Below are 15190 nucleotides of genomic sequence, written 5' to 3'. Positions count from 1 at the left end.
CAGCAGTTGGGAAATGTCACATGTACTATGGTTATGACAGGTTTTTAAAAAAATGTCTTAAGGAAACGCAATTCAATGATTAGCTAATATTTTACATTTGCTAGATTTACTATAACATGGTTTAATACTTTTTTAACTCAAATGTTATTTATTACTATATGTATTTAAAAATGTATATATGTGTGTTCTTGCTTTTATAATTTTTTTATACTATGAAAATCGAATAAAGCTAATCTGAATCTGAATCTGAATCTGACTTGATGGCCCATCCTCGCAGGGTGGAAGGGAGGAGCTGGACCTAGCCTTCCTTACACCTGAATAGGCTGTGTCCTGTCACCGCACAAAGGTCTACATGCCCCCTGTAGTGAGACTAGAGCCAGGGCAGGAAAGAAGGACCTCTGTGCACTTCAAAGGCATTTCTTTGAAGTCTCCATCACTTCAAAAGCTCCACTGGGTAGAAGTACTGGACCTCAGTCACCATCACTTTAGTACACTTCTGGACCTGGTAAGACTTTGCCAGAAAGAAGAACTGCTGTGGTACTGACACGACTTCCACTCTGCTGGACTGCTGTTTTGTTGAACCTCTGACTTGCTTTACTGACCTGCTGCCAGCTGCCTTCCTGCCCGGATGAGGGGACTGGACCTGCATCACTTGAACACAGAGTGACTCAAAGGGCTAGCTGGCTAGTCTCCTGATCTGAAGTAAAAGGGACAAAAAAGACTTCCAGCAAACCTGCTTCTGCACCTAGATTCTGCCTTCTATGAGTCTACCCTGCCAAGTAGTGCCACCCCAGTCCTGGACACTTGGAAGTGGGCCTAATGTGTATCTTGAGCAGAACTGATGCATCATCTGTTGACTGATGCATCCCCAAGCAGAACCATTGCATCTCCTTGGCTGAGGGGCACATCTTCGAGCAGAACCAATGCATGGCCGCTGGTGCTTGGATTGGATCATTTGAAAAACACTCACATCACCAATGAGACTGCAGCCTCCAGGACGTCCACCACCGTTGTCCTCTGGTCAGCACAGAGAGAAAGCTTTGAATTCCACGAAAGGTCCCCTGAAGAGCAGCAACTCCCAGTGGTTGCTGAGCCCCACCTGATCTGAAGGTGTCAAGCACCGCGCTCACACCTGAAGTCGACGCTGAAGGTCCCAACAAAGCCGGTGCTGAATATCCCATCAACAGCAAAACCATTGATACCACAAATCCAGTTGGCTCCAAAAGTTTTGATGAGAGCAAGATCTAAGGAATCGCGGTACTTTTACTGCAGTTACTCCAGGAATAACTCAACGCCAGGCAGAAGCATCTTTATATTCACCATGTCACCAGGAAGACCTAGGCAAAACCACTGCCTCTGAAGCCCTCACATAAAGTTTCTTGCTAGAGAAGGCTTACCTCAGAGATTACTTTGGAGACAGCACTGAAGAAACACAGGGACAGGGGCAAAAGTCTTCTTCCAAATATTCCACCTCCACCACAGTCATACAAACCAGCTCCTTTGCTTCAACCAGAGCCATCTAAGTAGTCTCAACACACTTCCATCAGTCAAGGAAGCAGGGCTGTAGCTACTGGGATTGGGAACCTGGCAGGGCTGTGCACTCCCATAATAATGTTTGGCACCACTTAAATGCAACTGGCAGTAGCCCAAAGAATATTACAGAGCAAAAGTTTAGCTCATGATAATACTTCCTTTACCTCAGAACACTTTCAGTATTGCTGCATTGTCAAACAAACTTAAAACAATTCCTTTGATTTTTAAAAGATCAGTGAAACGTTTCCTGAATGGTAATCCACAAAACCTAGCATGGTATGGCAGATAATTATAATGCTGCATAATTTTCTGTAATGTATGCAAGCATTAGTTAAATGCTTGTTTTACTTGCCAACTCTCCCTTTGCTCAGGTGGGTTATTCTCTCTAACAAAAATTTCATTTTGTAACTTGCTGTAAGTTATCCTTCCTAACAAACTCATCACCTCGTATCCTTTTTGAGAGCACCAGATATCTCATCCATCTTCACTCTCATGCCATTAGTGCCTAAAGCGGGACTTCAGGTGGCAAATGTAGTTAAAAGTAAACATAAACACCACGTGTGACACTAAAGCTAGTACACTGACACAGGCGAACCCACAGTTAGAGTGAGAAACTGATGCTGGTGCGCCAACAGCGACACAGAGGTACCAACAAAGGGTCAGTGACATTAGGACACTAACACCTTATAGTTGTCATAAGACTTTACATCCTTTATTCACATGTTTTGAAATTGCTTTATGCATGAATGTTGTAAATGTCGCTCTTGAATGGAGACTGTGTCAGTGAAAATGTTCCAAGTAAAAACAAGGAGATGATAAATGAAGTGCTGAAACTTTTCAGACATTCACACCGGGTCACAGATCTGGGTTGAATCCGCCCTCGTTCTTTGGCTCACTTCACCACCCCAGTTCAGACCCAGCCATATGCAAATCAGTCTTGACCCTGTTCCTCTTCGGAACAGTCCAGCCCGAACTGCCAAGCCAGGTTCTCCCTGGACTGGAGACAAGCATCCTGGGACCAGTTTGGGAGCATCACCCCTCATCAACCAGGCTAGCTTAAATCCAGTGGCAAAGTGAGCAAGGGACCCACATCTGGGCATACCCTGCCAACTTAGGGCGAACAAAGCAAACACAAGGAGATGATGGACGGAGCGATTAATCTTTCACCCAGCTTGGACCATAAGTGGTTTGTTTGTGAAAGGCCTTGATAAGCTTCCGTGGATATTTGCTTCCCTTTAAACACTGATGTGTATTTTTTTTCAAAATGTTTGAATACTTGGGATAGGAAAGTATGGGGAACTATAATGTAAGGAACTGGCAGTGATTTTCAGTTTTCAGGAATACAAGAATCGCATGAAGAAACTGGCTCAAGTAAAACCTAACAACTCGAGTGTAAGCAAATCATCAGGTCTTGTTGCTATACTTTGCATATTGATACTGGCAGTTCTATTAGAAAAAACAAAACAATTCAGAATGAAGAGAAAACACTGGACTGGCGGCCTTATGAAACAGCCACGGTAAAACTGAGATCTACACATTATATATGTTGTTACATATATAAAGATGTGCGTTTGCTTGAAATGTGTATTTTTTCACAGTTCAGAAGAAATATGTTTTCAGTTCCAAAACAGAGCCAGACTTGACACTGTCAGGCTTGTCTGTCATTTATTTGTGTGTTTCTTTTTCAGTTGCTTTCTAGTACTTGCAATTTTGAACTTTATATTACTAAAAACAAAAGTACGCGCTCCTCAATAGAAACAAAAATATTACTGTGCGTCACAGCATTGTAAGACTTTTCTGCCTGCACTTATGTCACGTGCAATCGCCCTATACAGGCAGGCTGCACATTTCGAAATATCAAATATATTCTTTGTGATATGATTGATAGCAAGGGCTCAAATAGACAATAGATGTTTTTGGAGCCACAGATTGAACGCTGGCCGAGGCAAGCTTATTCATTCATTGAGGTCTTGCTGCCACACAAGAGGGCTCCTTTAACAGAATGGCCAGGCAGGCCCCGGCCCCTCCTTTCCCTTGGAGCAGAAACAATTAGAAGCAGATGGGAGAGTGCCCAGGGACACCAGACGTCATCCCTCCCCGCTCCCATAACGGCTGCTGATTCTGCTTGCCGTGGAGCCAAGACGGCAGGCAACTCCCAGGCTCGCGCAGAAAGGCGGGAAGGAGCGGATCAGGTAAGGAGAGGAAAAGCCACATCCTAAGACCTCAGGGGAAATGTCGCGGCACATAGTGGGGTGATGTTTTGCTAGCAGCCTGTTAACAGCGGGATGTTACGTGCTCGCTTCTCGTGGCTTCAGTATGTTTACCCGCCTGAACGACAGAAGCTGGGTTTCAACTGACCCGTTGTTAACGGCCTTGGTGACTGTTGCTAGGGCATCTTTTTGGTCTGGCAGTGCCTCCTGCTGGTCTGTGTGACACTGTGAGCTGAGTGGAAAGTGAGTGCTTGTGCCTCGTCAGTACCAGTCACAAGTTTCATATGTCTTTTTTTTTTGTTTAACTTTAAATTGAGCACAACTGACTTTTTATTGTATTATTTAGTTATAGTATGTAATATTCTAGGCTTGTTTTGTAATGTTTATTTATACCTTGTCTCTTTAAGTATGACTCCTGTGTATTCTTAGAACCTTGCTATGCTCTTGTGGTGCATTCCACTAGGGAATCATCTTTACCTAAGACTTCAACTGAACTGGTTGGCTGTTTCTGTATGCCATTAATTAAACCTATCTCAACCTACTCAACTGCCTCCCTTGGATCATTACATAAATTTATTGGCGACGATGCGTGCTGTGTAATACCCTTGGGCCTGGCCATCAAGAGATAGAGCTTCGTTCCTGCCATCGTTGACCACCCGTCACTTTCAGGATCGAGTCGGCATTTCCCATTTCCACACGGAATCATCAGGCGGACTTTCTACAGTCACGGTGGTACTTCCCTGCTGTTTTGAAAGTGTCTACATCTATAGAGATTTCAGAAAGGATCTTCGAGTACCACATCAGATTTCAGAAAGGATCTTCGAGTACCACATCCTTCGTTTCACTGAATCTACCGACTTCAAACGAAGACCACTTAAACTGTAAGACTATTTATTTTCTTTCCTTCGTCTGTGTCTTCATCGTTTGTGGTTACTCGGACCTTTACTTTATTTTCCTTTCTGACATTTTGCTCTGTTCTGACTTTTACCGTTGTCAATTCAAAAAATTACATTACGTACCTCGTGCCATTCCTCGTGCCCTTCTGTCACTGGAACTTTGATCGCCTGCATTCCTTTTCCGTGTGCAATCCTGTGACGTCTACCTCAGCCTCCATGTCAGCACGTTTGTGAAGAGCGTCATACGTCCTCACGTCTTCCATTGTTCATTTTCATTGGACGGATGTTTTAACCCTCGGCATTGGTCCTACCACTCGCCTTTATTACGTACTCAACATTCTTCGTGCATTCACCGCTGATGCGCACAGCTCTTATCTTCATTTTCGCGCATTCACCGCTGATGCGCACAGCGTTCATTGCTTAGCAACCATTTGTTCGCTGATGCGCACAGCTCCTGTTTTCAAGTTATTTAAGCGCACAGTTTCAACGTATTTATGTACACAGCTTTTCCTGGACACTCGCTGATGTACACAGCTCCTTTGTTTATTGTACGAACATAAAGTACTGTTTAACGTTTGTTCTATTTACTTGACATTTGTTCTCTTAATTTACGCTGGCACACACCACTGACTCACATTTCTACTTATACTACTCACTTTTTTTTTTTTTCTCATTAATTCTATCATTAAGTCATGTCTACCTTACAATCAGTAAATCCACCTCCAGCCTTCTTGGAAACTCCTGGCGAACCTTCTATAAGGTGGGAAATCTGGCATGATGCTTTTGAGAATTATCTAGGAGCTATTGGGGCATCTAGATTTCGACCTGAAAGAAAAAAATGTCTTCTTTTACACTCACTAGGCTTTGAGGGCAGGTCTGTCTACAAACACCTTCCTGACCTACCTATTACTGAAGGTGTCGTTTCTGATGAATATAGTGACACCATTCTGAAACTCAAAATACGTTTCGATAAACAACCTAATCTTATGGTTCGTAGACACACTTTCTTTAAGAGAAAACAAGCTGATTCCGAAGATATTGATACTTATATCTCTATCTTACGCAGATTGGCATCTGAGTGTAAATTTGAGAACTTCAATGAACAACTTATAAGGGATCAGTTTGTGTGCCATTGCAAGGATAAAAACATTAGACAAAAGTTGTTAGCATTGAGTGATCCGTCTTTGGATGACACCATTAAATTAGCGAAAAGTGTTGAAACATCCATGGTGTCTCTCAAAGAACTTGAAGACAAAGTTATTGAACCTATAAATGCTTTAAGTTTAAATTCTTCTTCCAAGTTCAACAAAAGAAAATCTCTAACGAATACCTCTAAAGGTAAAGTTTGGAATAAAACTGTTTCCTCTCAAATGTGCATAAGATGTGGCAACCCCCAACATCTTAAAGGTTCCTCTTGTCCTGCTTCCAACGTGGTGTGCAACTATTGTAAAAAGTTGGGACATTTTGCTAAGGTCTGCTTAAAATTGAAATACAAGAAAAGTTTTGATAAACCTGTTGTGGGTGTTGTGGATTCTGATTCGTCTTCAGATTCTGAGATAACTATTGGAGTTGTTTCTGATTTTCCTGATGAATCAATAATTGAAGGTGATCCTGATTCCTGTGTTGACCCCATCATTGAGGTGACTGTCGGTGACAAAATTTTGAAACTCCTTGTAGATTCTGGTGCCAAAATCACCATGATTGACAAGGATTTATTTGACTTCACTTGGAGTAACTCTCGTCCTCTTCTTCCTCCAGACCGTGCTCCTGTGTCTTACGAAGGGAGGAGGATTAGTCTCCTTGGCTTCTTTGAAGACATCTTATGTTTTCAGGGAAGGAAGATTAGAGGGAAAATTTATGTTGCTATTAAAGGGCTCAACATATTGGGTTGGTTCCATCAGGGTCTTTTTGGAATGACACTTAAACCTGGTGCGAGGGAACAAGTTTTTATTGCTACATGTTCTGATTATCTAGAAATGCTCAAATGCAAGTTTCCCTCCGTTTTTAGTTCAAAATTAGGCAAAATAAAAGGCTTTAAGCACAAGATCATTGTAAAAGAAGGATCAACACCTGTTAAACACAAACTTAGGGGTGTACCTTTCAGTGTCAGAGATGATTTGAAGAAAGAACTGGAAATGCTATGTGAGTGTGGTGTGATTGAACCTACTGAGTCCTCTCTTTGGCTTTCGCCTTTGGTCGTAGCCCGTAAGAGGGATGGCAAACTTAGGGTCTGTGTTGACCTTCGTTCAGTCAACAAGGAGATTTGGGTAGATTCTCATCCCCTTCCCCGCATTAACGATCTTTTCGCAGCTACCAAAGGAGCAAAGTTCTTCACAAAACTTGATTTAGCCAGTGCCTACCACCAGGTTGAGCTACATCCCGATTCCCGTCACATTACTGCTTTTATTTCCCCTTTGGGTACATTTCAGTATAAACGCATGCCTTTTGGCCTAGCGTCGGCCGCTTCGGTCTTTCAGAGAGTTATGGGTAATATTTTGCAAGGTGTCAAGTGTGTAACAGTCTTCCAAGATGATGTGTTAATCTTTGGCAAAGACGTTGGTTCTCATGATTGTGTTCTAGATAATGTTCTTAGTTTATTTCAAGATCATGGTGTTGTTTTGAAACTTGAAAAATGCAAATTCTTGTGTACGGAAGTTGAGTATCTCGGTCACATTTTGACGCAAGATGGAATTAAGCCTAGACCTGGACTTTTAGACGCAATTTCTAAAGCCCCTACTCCGTCTGATAAAACTGGAGTTAAATCTCTTCTAGGTATTTGTGAATACTACTCCAGGTTTATTCCCCATTATGCGACCATTGTACGTCCTATCAGTAATTTATTGAGAAAAGGAGTCAAATTTGTTTGGTGCGAAGAGTGTGTCCTAGCCTTTGAAAAGGTGAAAGCTTCCCTCATGTCTGATTCTGTACTTAAACCCTTTGATCCTGCGTTACCCTGTTGTCTCACTGTTGACACAAGTTGTGTCGGTCTTGGTGCCACTTTAACACAAAATGAAGGCGGTGTGGAAAGAACCATCAGTTTTGCTTCAAGAGTGTTGAGATCGGCTGAGATTCAATACTCTGTAATAGAGAAGGAGCTTTTGGCCTGCTCTTGGGCCATTGAGAAATTTAGACCATTCATTTGGGGTACGCGTTTTTTACTTCAAACTGACCACAAACCTTTAGTTAACATCTTAGGTGGTGGTCTTACCAAGTGTTGTACACCCAGGATTTTAAGAATGGTCACTAGGCTCTTACAATACAATTTTGATGTTGTGCATATTGCTGGAGGGAAAAACGTAAGGGCTGATTTCTTGTCTCGTTTTCCTCCCACTGTGTGTGACGACGATGTCGACATTCCTTTTTCTAATCTTATTGATGAAGATTGTGATGATTGCTTAGTTGCTTGTGTGGACATTCCTGAGTTACAAGTTTGTTCTGAAGTCGAGTGGAGAAGGGCTTTTGATAAGGATAGTATTCTTCAAGATGTTTGCAACTTTGTCAAGGAGGGCTGGCCACGTGAAAAAGTGTTGTCTGCTGCTCTTCAACCCTTTTCTAAAGTTGGACATGAGATTTCCATTGAGGATGGCATTCTATTACGGAATGACAAAATTATCCCTCCTTTTGCCTTTAGGAAAGACATAATTGCCAAAGCTCATGAGGGTCATTTAGGTTGTTCCTTCACCAAACGTAGAATTCGTGAGATGTTCTGGTGGCCTGCCATGGATTCAGATATTGACTGTTTTGTTGCAGAATGTTGTATATGCAAGTCTTCTGATAAGAGTCTCAAGACGTGGGTTCCTCCTCTTATGCCAGTTGAATGTCCAGATCGTCCCTGGGCTAAACTGGGCATTGATATAATGGGTCCCTATTCCGTGCTCAGTGGTTGTTTCAGGTTCATTTTAGTCTTAGTTGACTATGCTTCCAAATGGCCAGAGTTTAAACTAACTAAAGATGCTGATACCAAAAATGTTATTGAGTTCCTTTGTGATGTATGGAGCAGGGAAGGATTTCCTGAAGTGCTGGTTTCCGACAATGGGAAACAATTTGTGAGCCATGAGTTTATTGAGTTTCTCTCCAAGTCTGGTGTCAAGCATGTCAAGAGTTCCCTTTATCATCCTCAAGGGAACGGACTTGTTGAGAGGATGAACAGAGTCGTTGGCGACTGTGTGAAGTGGGCTAGATGTAGCAATGTTGAGGTCAGTAAAGCTTTGAAGAGCATGATTTGGTTTTACAGAACCACCCCTCACTCCTCCACCAAGATCTCTCCTTTCGAGTTAATGAGAGGTCGGAAGCCCAACACTTCATTTTGTCCTGGGTGGATGTCCAAATGGTTTAAGTCAACTTCAGATGTTTCTAGTCTCATGTCCATTGTTAAAAGTAATGTCTTAATCGCCCAGTCCAAACAAAAGGAATATTTTGATGTGAGGAAAGGAACAAAAGAGAGTGTTTTGGAAGTTGGGGATTTTGTACGGATCAGGAAGTCTGGGCATGTTAGCAAAGGGGAAAGCAAGTTTGGACCTCCCGCTAAAGTTGTTAAGGTCACAGGCAATGCCATACAAGTTGAAGGAGGTTTCTGGTGGAATCTCAACAGAGTTGCTAAAATTGTCCCTGACTCTTTTAAAGCTAATTCCTCCTCACATGTTTCTGAAGGTCCCTCTAATACTTCTGTGCGTGACAATACTCCCTCTTCTGGCACAGGTACCAGGAAGAGCTCTCGTATTGTAAATAGACCTTCAAGATTTAGAGAATAAGTTTATGAATACTTTTTGTAATTAGACTATTACCTATCGCTGCTTTTCTCATGTTTTTTTGTTCTGTTAAGAAAAGGAGATGATGTAATATTCTAGGCTTGTTTTGTAATGTTTATTTATACCTTGTCTCTTTAAGTATGACTCCTGTGTATTCTTAGAACCTTGCTATGCTCTTGTGGTGCATTCCACTTGGGAATCATCTTTACCTAAGACTTCAACTGAACTGGTTGGCTGTTTCTGTATGCCATTAATTAAACCTATCTCAACCTACTCAACTGCCTCCCTTGGATCATTACATAGTAATATGTGAGCTTTTCCCCTAACGAAATGTTTTAAAGAACAAGAGAGGAAATTAATATCCTAAGAAGGGCGGTGATTCATCCTCACTTGTCACTTCAAAATTTACTAGGCATGAAATTCGCCCATTTTATTTTGTCACAAAAATGAGATGTATTCCCATATTGCATTTTTTAAATGTAGTTTTCATTTAAAAAAAAGTCCTTGCTTCAATACAGTTTCCCAACTAGGGCTTCACTGGTGTTGAGAAATGTGTCATAGCATAATTAGCAATCCTGACTATTTAGGGAACAAAGCATCTATTGTTTAGCCCCAAACGTTTCCTGTTTTTGTGACAATTTTTTTTTCTTATTTCTGGTTGACGCTCGCCAGACTTCTAATGTAATATAGCACGATTTTTTTTATTGCCACACATTGTTACAGAAGAGATGGAAATTATCGGTGTTAGTAAAATGTCCCATAAAAATGTGTCTTAGAGAATATTAAGTGGTTGGTATTCTGTACTTTTTTGTCTATTATACTCTTATTTTAACTTTCGGATGTTGGTAGCCGATCATGTATTTAATTTAGGGCACTGTTCTTGCACTCAAAGTTACTGCAGAGTTTTTTCCAGACTTTGACTAAAGATACTCTTTGCCTCACTCTTCACTTATGTGACTCACTTGATTTCCAATATATATTATAGACCAGGCTACTGAAATTTACAAGCTCTCATGATGTACCTCTTTACAGATCTGGCCCATCCACTGATATCTCCGACCTGAGACATTTACTGCACTTGACTTTCTTCATGCACTCCTGACCCAGGACTAAGAGCTCAGAAAATATACCTCTATCCTGAACTGCCATATACTGCTACTCTGCCACTGCCATCCATAAAAACTCCTATAGAATACTTCTAGCCTCTGTACACAGGTTTCAAATAATGAAACACCAAGCTCTACATAGCTGTATCCGTTTCTAAATCTCATAACTAAATCCTATGACGTAGCAACAATTAATAACAAAACTTGTTACCCACTGTTGTTACATCATAAAGGTCTTCCAGGGCAGGCTGCCAGGGCTCTCTGAGAGCCTGCCAGTGGATTGCTGCTTGTCTGCTTTGACTGAAAGCAGAAAGCACAGCTGCAGGCGAGGGAAGGAGGGCAACGAAGGTGATGAGGGTTGGTCAAGAATGAATGGTTAAGGTATTTGTTTTTGTCTAGGGATATGTGACAGATGCCATGTTATGTATGGCTCTCCCATCCCTCCTCTGCCACTGCGTAGCAGTTAAAATAAGGGGTCGGTGAGTTGGGAGTCGGGGGTGGGGGGAGAGGGGGCCATATATAACATAAAATTATAGATGGATAAAAAGTGAGTTTTAGGGATGTTTTATCACCTCCGGGTTCTTTGATATACCAGAGACACCTCAAGCTTTGCTCTTGCCCCTCTGTGAAAAACATCCTCTTAATTCACTGTTACCCATCTATAATTCTCTATAGCTTTCTCATCCTGTTCTGTGAGGTAGGATAGCTTGCGTTGCTACTTCCCATGATTCCTGGGCTGTACTTGTCCTGTGCAGGAGGGAAGCTTGCACTGCTGGTTCTCGATCGCTACTTGTTCTGTGTAGGAGGGAAGCATGAACTGCTGCTTCCTGGGTTGTACATTCTCTGTGAAGGAGGGAAACTTGTACTTCTTCTTCCTGGGCTGTATTTGTTCTGTGAAGGAGAGAAGCTTGCACTGCTGCTTTTTGGGCTGTACTTAGTATGTGAAGGAAAGAGGCTTGCACTGCGTCTTCCTGGGCTGTAATGCTCTATGAAGGAGGGACACTTGCACTGCTGGTTCCTGGTGTGAGCTTCAGATTTTCAAAAAATCACACTGGTTAAAATACATTATATAAGAAGCAGGGAATGAGGGGGCTTAAGGATCAGTAGAAAGGAAGAGGAGAGCGGATTGTTAGGGGTACTTAAAAACGAATATTTTGTAAAATAACCCATTTTAAGACCTTTAAAACTGAGCCGAGTGTGTGTTCTTTTTGTCTGTGTATGTAAAAAACCCAAGCACCTCAAAATACCCAACTTAACCCCATGGCTGCTCAGCATATTCCCCTGCTGTGCTGAGAAATCGTTACTCCCATTATGTATGACGAGCTGGGCTCGTCATCAGTGTTTGAGGAGGCTACTCCATGACGAGCCCAGCTCGTCATGAGCCTGGAAGGGGTTAAAGCACCTGTACCCCACTATTTACTATAACATATATGTATTATGGGGTATAACACCCCAAGCACCCTCCCTGAATCTACGCCCCTGGGATGGAAGCTTGCACTGCTGGTTCTATATTCTTACCTGTTCTGTAAAGGAGGGAAGCTTGCACTGCTGATTCCTGGGCTTTACTTTTTCTGTAAAGGAGGAAAGCTTGGACTGCTGCTTTCTGGGCTTTTCTTGTTCTGTAAAGGAGGGAAGCTTGCAGTGCTTCCCCCTAGGTTGTTCTTGTTAGGGAAGCTTGCACTGCTGCTTCCTGAGCTTTACTTTTTCTGTAAAGGAGGAAAGCTTGGACTGCTGCTTTCTGGGCTTTTCTTGTTCTGTAAAGGAGGGAAGCTTGGACTGCTGCTTTCTGGGCTTTTCTTGTTCTGTAAAGGAGGGAAGCTTGCAGTGCTTCCCCCTAGGTTGTTCTTGTTAGGGAAGCTTGCACTGCTGCTTCCTGGGATGTACTTGCCGTTTCTCGCTATCTACCTGTGTTATGAAGAAGAGAAGCTCTCTTTTTTTACGAGCTGTGCACCTGTTTTGTGAGGAATGTGAGTTCAGTGCACTAAAGCTCTTTGGATTTTTCCTTGGGGAGATAACAAACGCTAAGAACAATGCCAGCTTTATTCAGTGCTGTAAATCAAAGCGCTATTGTTACCTCTTGGCTGGATCCATGCCGTTGGAAACCTGTACCCAGTTCCGAATGATTAACTAACAGCACTTATCATGCCGGGGTAAATATAAAAAACACACTTGTGATGAGAAAGTGAAAAATGTGAATCCCAAAGGGCAAGGCATTGTTAGCTAAATATCTAGAACTCAATGCAGGTAGAACTCATGCCAGGGAGGTAGGTAGGTAGGTAGGTAAGTAGGTGTGTTTTTTAATTTGTTGCGCTTCATTTGGAGGCAATTTTAGGTCACGTGGAATAGTACGGAGAGTGTATTTCAAGCATGTTAAACACTTGTTTGCAACAGTGGGGCATTTTAAGAAGGAGTGAACACAATGACAGTGAAAATAGCATTGAACGAACTTGTTCATAGTAGCAATTAGAGGCCCCTTCGGTTCGTCGTCCAGGGGCGGCCTTAGGCATATGCAAGCTGTGCACCAAATCCTAGGGGCCTCCACCCCAATATATATCCTTAATATAATAATCCTCTGAGGATGGATACATATTTGCATAGTGGCCACATGCAGGGATTTGGCGGCCTCCGGCTCTGTTCCACTTCCAAACACCCTGACCCCGGTCCCCCTCTCTTCACTGTCCTCCGTGCCTGAGTTCCTCTTAGCCCTGAGCTCTGAGGGGCTCCGCCCCGCCCGGATCCCCTCCTCATGGGCCCCCTACCTATGCTCTCTGCCCAGGGCCGCCATGAACCTAGAGCCGCCCCTGTGTCGTCAAAGGTAATCTGCAGCCCACCCCTCCTGAAGTCATAATGTCAAAGCAAGGAGTACTGTGCTGGCGCCCACTGCAGCACCTCTGGCATGCTGTCTCCCTGGAACAGGGGCAACACAGGTTGCACCTGGTACCCTGCGAGGAACACCAGTGGACGTGGTCCTCAGAATACTTTTCAGCCCTAGTGATTTTGTCTTGTATGAATGAACGCAGGCGAATCTAATTGTATTAATACTGTCTTCTCTGCCTTCCAAAGTGAAATATAGCTTGTGTAAAAGAAAAAAAATGCAGTCAGATGTAATGAGGGAAAAAAGACATATTGTAAAGAAAAGTGCCCCTCAACTACTTTGATCAGGCCAGGTAGATTTGAGAAATGTGAGGGATCCGACCCGCAGATCAGTGTTGGTCTATATTTTCTTTTCAGACTGCGGGGCTTCTGGAACCATTTTTCATCTGGAAGCAGCCCTTCAGAAAAATTGTAAATTTTGATATTGTATAACTTGCTGGTTTGAGAACAATGTTTCCGAAAAAAGAGCTGAATTAGGAACAGAGCCTGTGATATAAACATGGATTTGTGTGACTAATGAAACAAAAACATTTTCATTACAACAGATAGATCTACCCACTCTTGAATTGCAGTATTGCATTAAAGTTTGTAAAGATGTTCTTTCCTGCTGTAGGCAAATTCCCCTTCTCGAAGTAAATTACCTGGAAATGTTAACACCCTATAAGCAAAATGTTATCTCCTTTATAACATTCATCAACTGAATGATTAACTTTAAGAAGGTGTCCTGCTGTCAGGGTCATACTGACCGAAAATAGGTCTAGGCACCACCCTCAGCAAATCATAGAGTTTAAATTGTGGCCCACAATTTAAACGGGAGGAGTTTTGAGCGTGTAAATACATGCTTTTGGGGTGTTTTGTATGTTTGTGGCAATATCAGAAACATCGATGCTAAAAAAGGTCCACCCACCATAAAACACCCACAAACAACCAATGCGAGCCAGCCTGCCACGAGGCACCAATTTGGACATTTGTCATGTGTTTTGATGAGTTTCAGCCTGAAAATGCAAATTTTGTAGCAGATTGAAAGTATGGGGTGCTATAATGTTTGCACGGAGCATGTTGCAGAATCATGTCCTTTCAACACTCCTTCCTGGAAAGCACTTTAAGAATCAAAGATGCAGAAAACGGATCCTGCTTAAAAACATATTTCAACATAAACATCCCTGTACAGACATTATTTATCTATCTAAGTAGTTGGAATAGAGACTGACACTTTGCGCTGTCTAAGTGCATGTATACCGACTTGCCTCATCAGTTTTCAATGATAAACAAACCAATTTTGCAAGGGGCACATAGAGAGAGTTTAATTTCTGTTTGCTCCCTTTGAAATGAAAACTCCCCAATATGATAAATACAGTCTATGTTGGTGTTTGTATCTGTGTTTCTGGTTCCTTTTATCAATCCTTTAGTAAAGCTTAATAGGCCAACATATAGTTCACAATACATTCAGTTGCTTCTCCTGGGGTAAATTCTTTTAAAACCAGGATTTGAACTGTACTCTGCAGTCAGAAACGTGAATACTATAAATTAAGCAATAGTATTCATAACCCTCTTCCTTCATTGGACGACCTTTCTCTAATGTTATAGTGCCTCAGGATGGTTTAATTTTGTGAGAACTGTTTCCTGCAGTGTGCTGGCCAATTTATTTTCCAATTTATTTATTTTGTTTTGGAACTCCTACGGAGGTCCACAAAAACACACCAACAATTTAAAAAGACAAACATTGCATACAATACAAAATTCCTTCCTTATACATTGCTATAAAATTATATCAAACATACTGAAAAATGTGCAAATAATGCTATAATACTTAAAACAATCAC

The 15190-nt window shown here is 42.1% G+C and overlaps 1 protein-coding gene across 1 annotated transcript in view; it reads left to right on the top strand.

Moving 5' to 3' along the window:
- The first annotated feature begins 3646 nt into the window (after positions 1 to 3646).
- Positions 3647 to 15190, top strand: part of ARHGAP40 (Rho GTPase activating protein 40) — a 475540-nt gene continuing 463996 nt past the window's right edge. Inside the window, exon 1 of the mRNA XM_086932262.1 lies at positions 3647 to 3725. The gene's annotated coding sequence lies outside the window, so the exon portion shown is untranslated. The remainder of the gene's footprint in view (positions 3726 to 15190) is intronic.

The sequence above is a fragment of the Lissotriton vulgaris genome, chromosome 7 (assembly GCF_964263255.1).
Source record: "Lissotriton vulgaris chromosome 7, aLisVul1.2, whole genome shotgun sequence".
Lineage (NCBI taxonomy): Eukaryota > Metazoa > Chordata > Amphibia > Caudata > Salamandridae > Lissotriton > Lissotriton vulgaris.
Note: the sequence above shows the minus strand (reverse complement) of the source record. Positions and strands in the feature narration are given on the sequence as shown.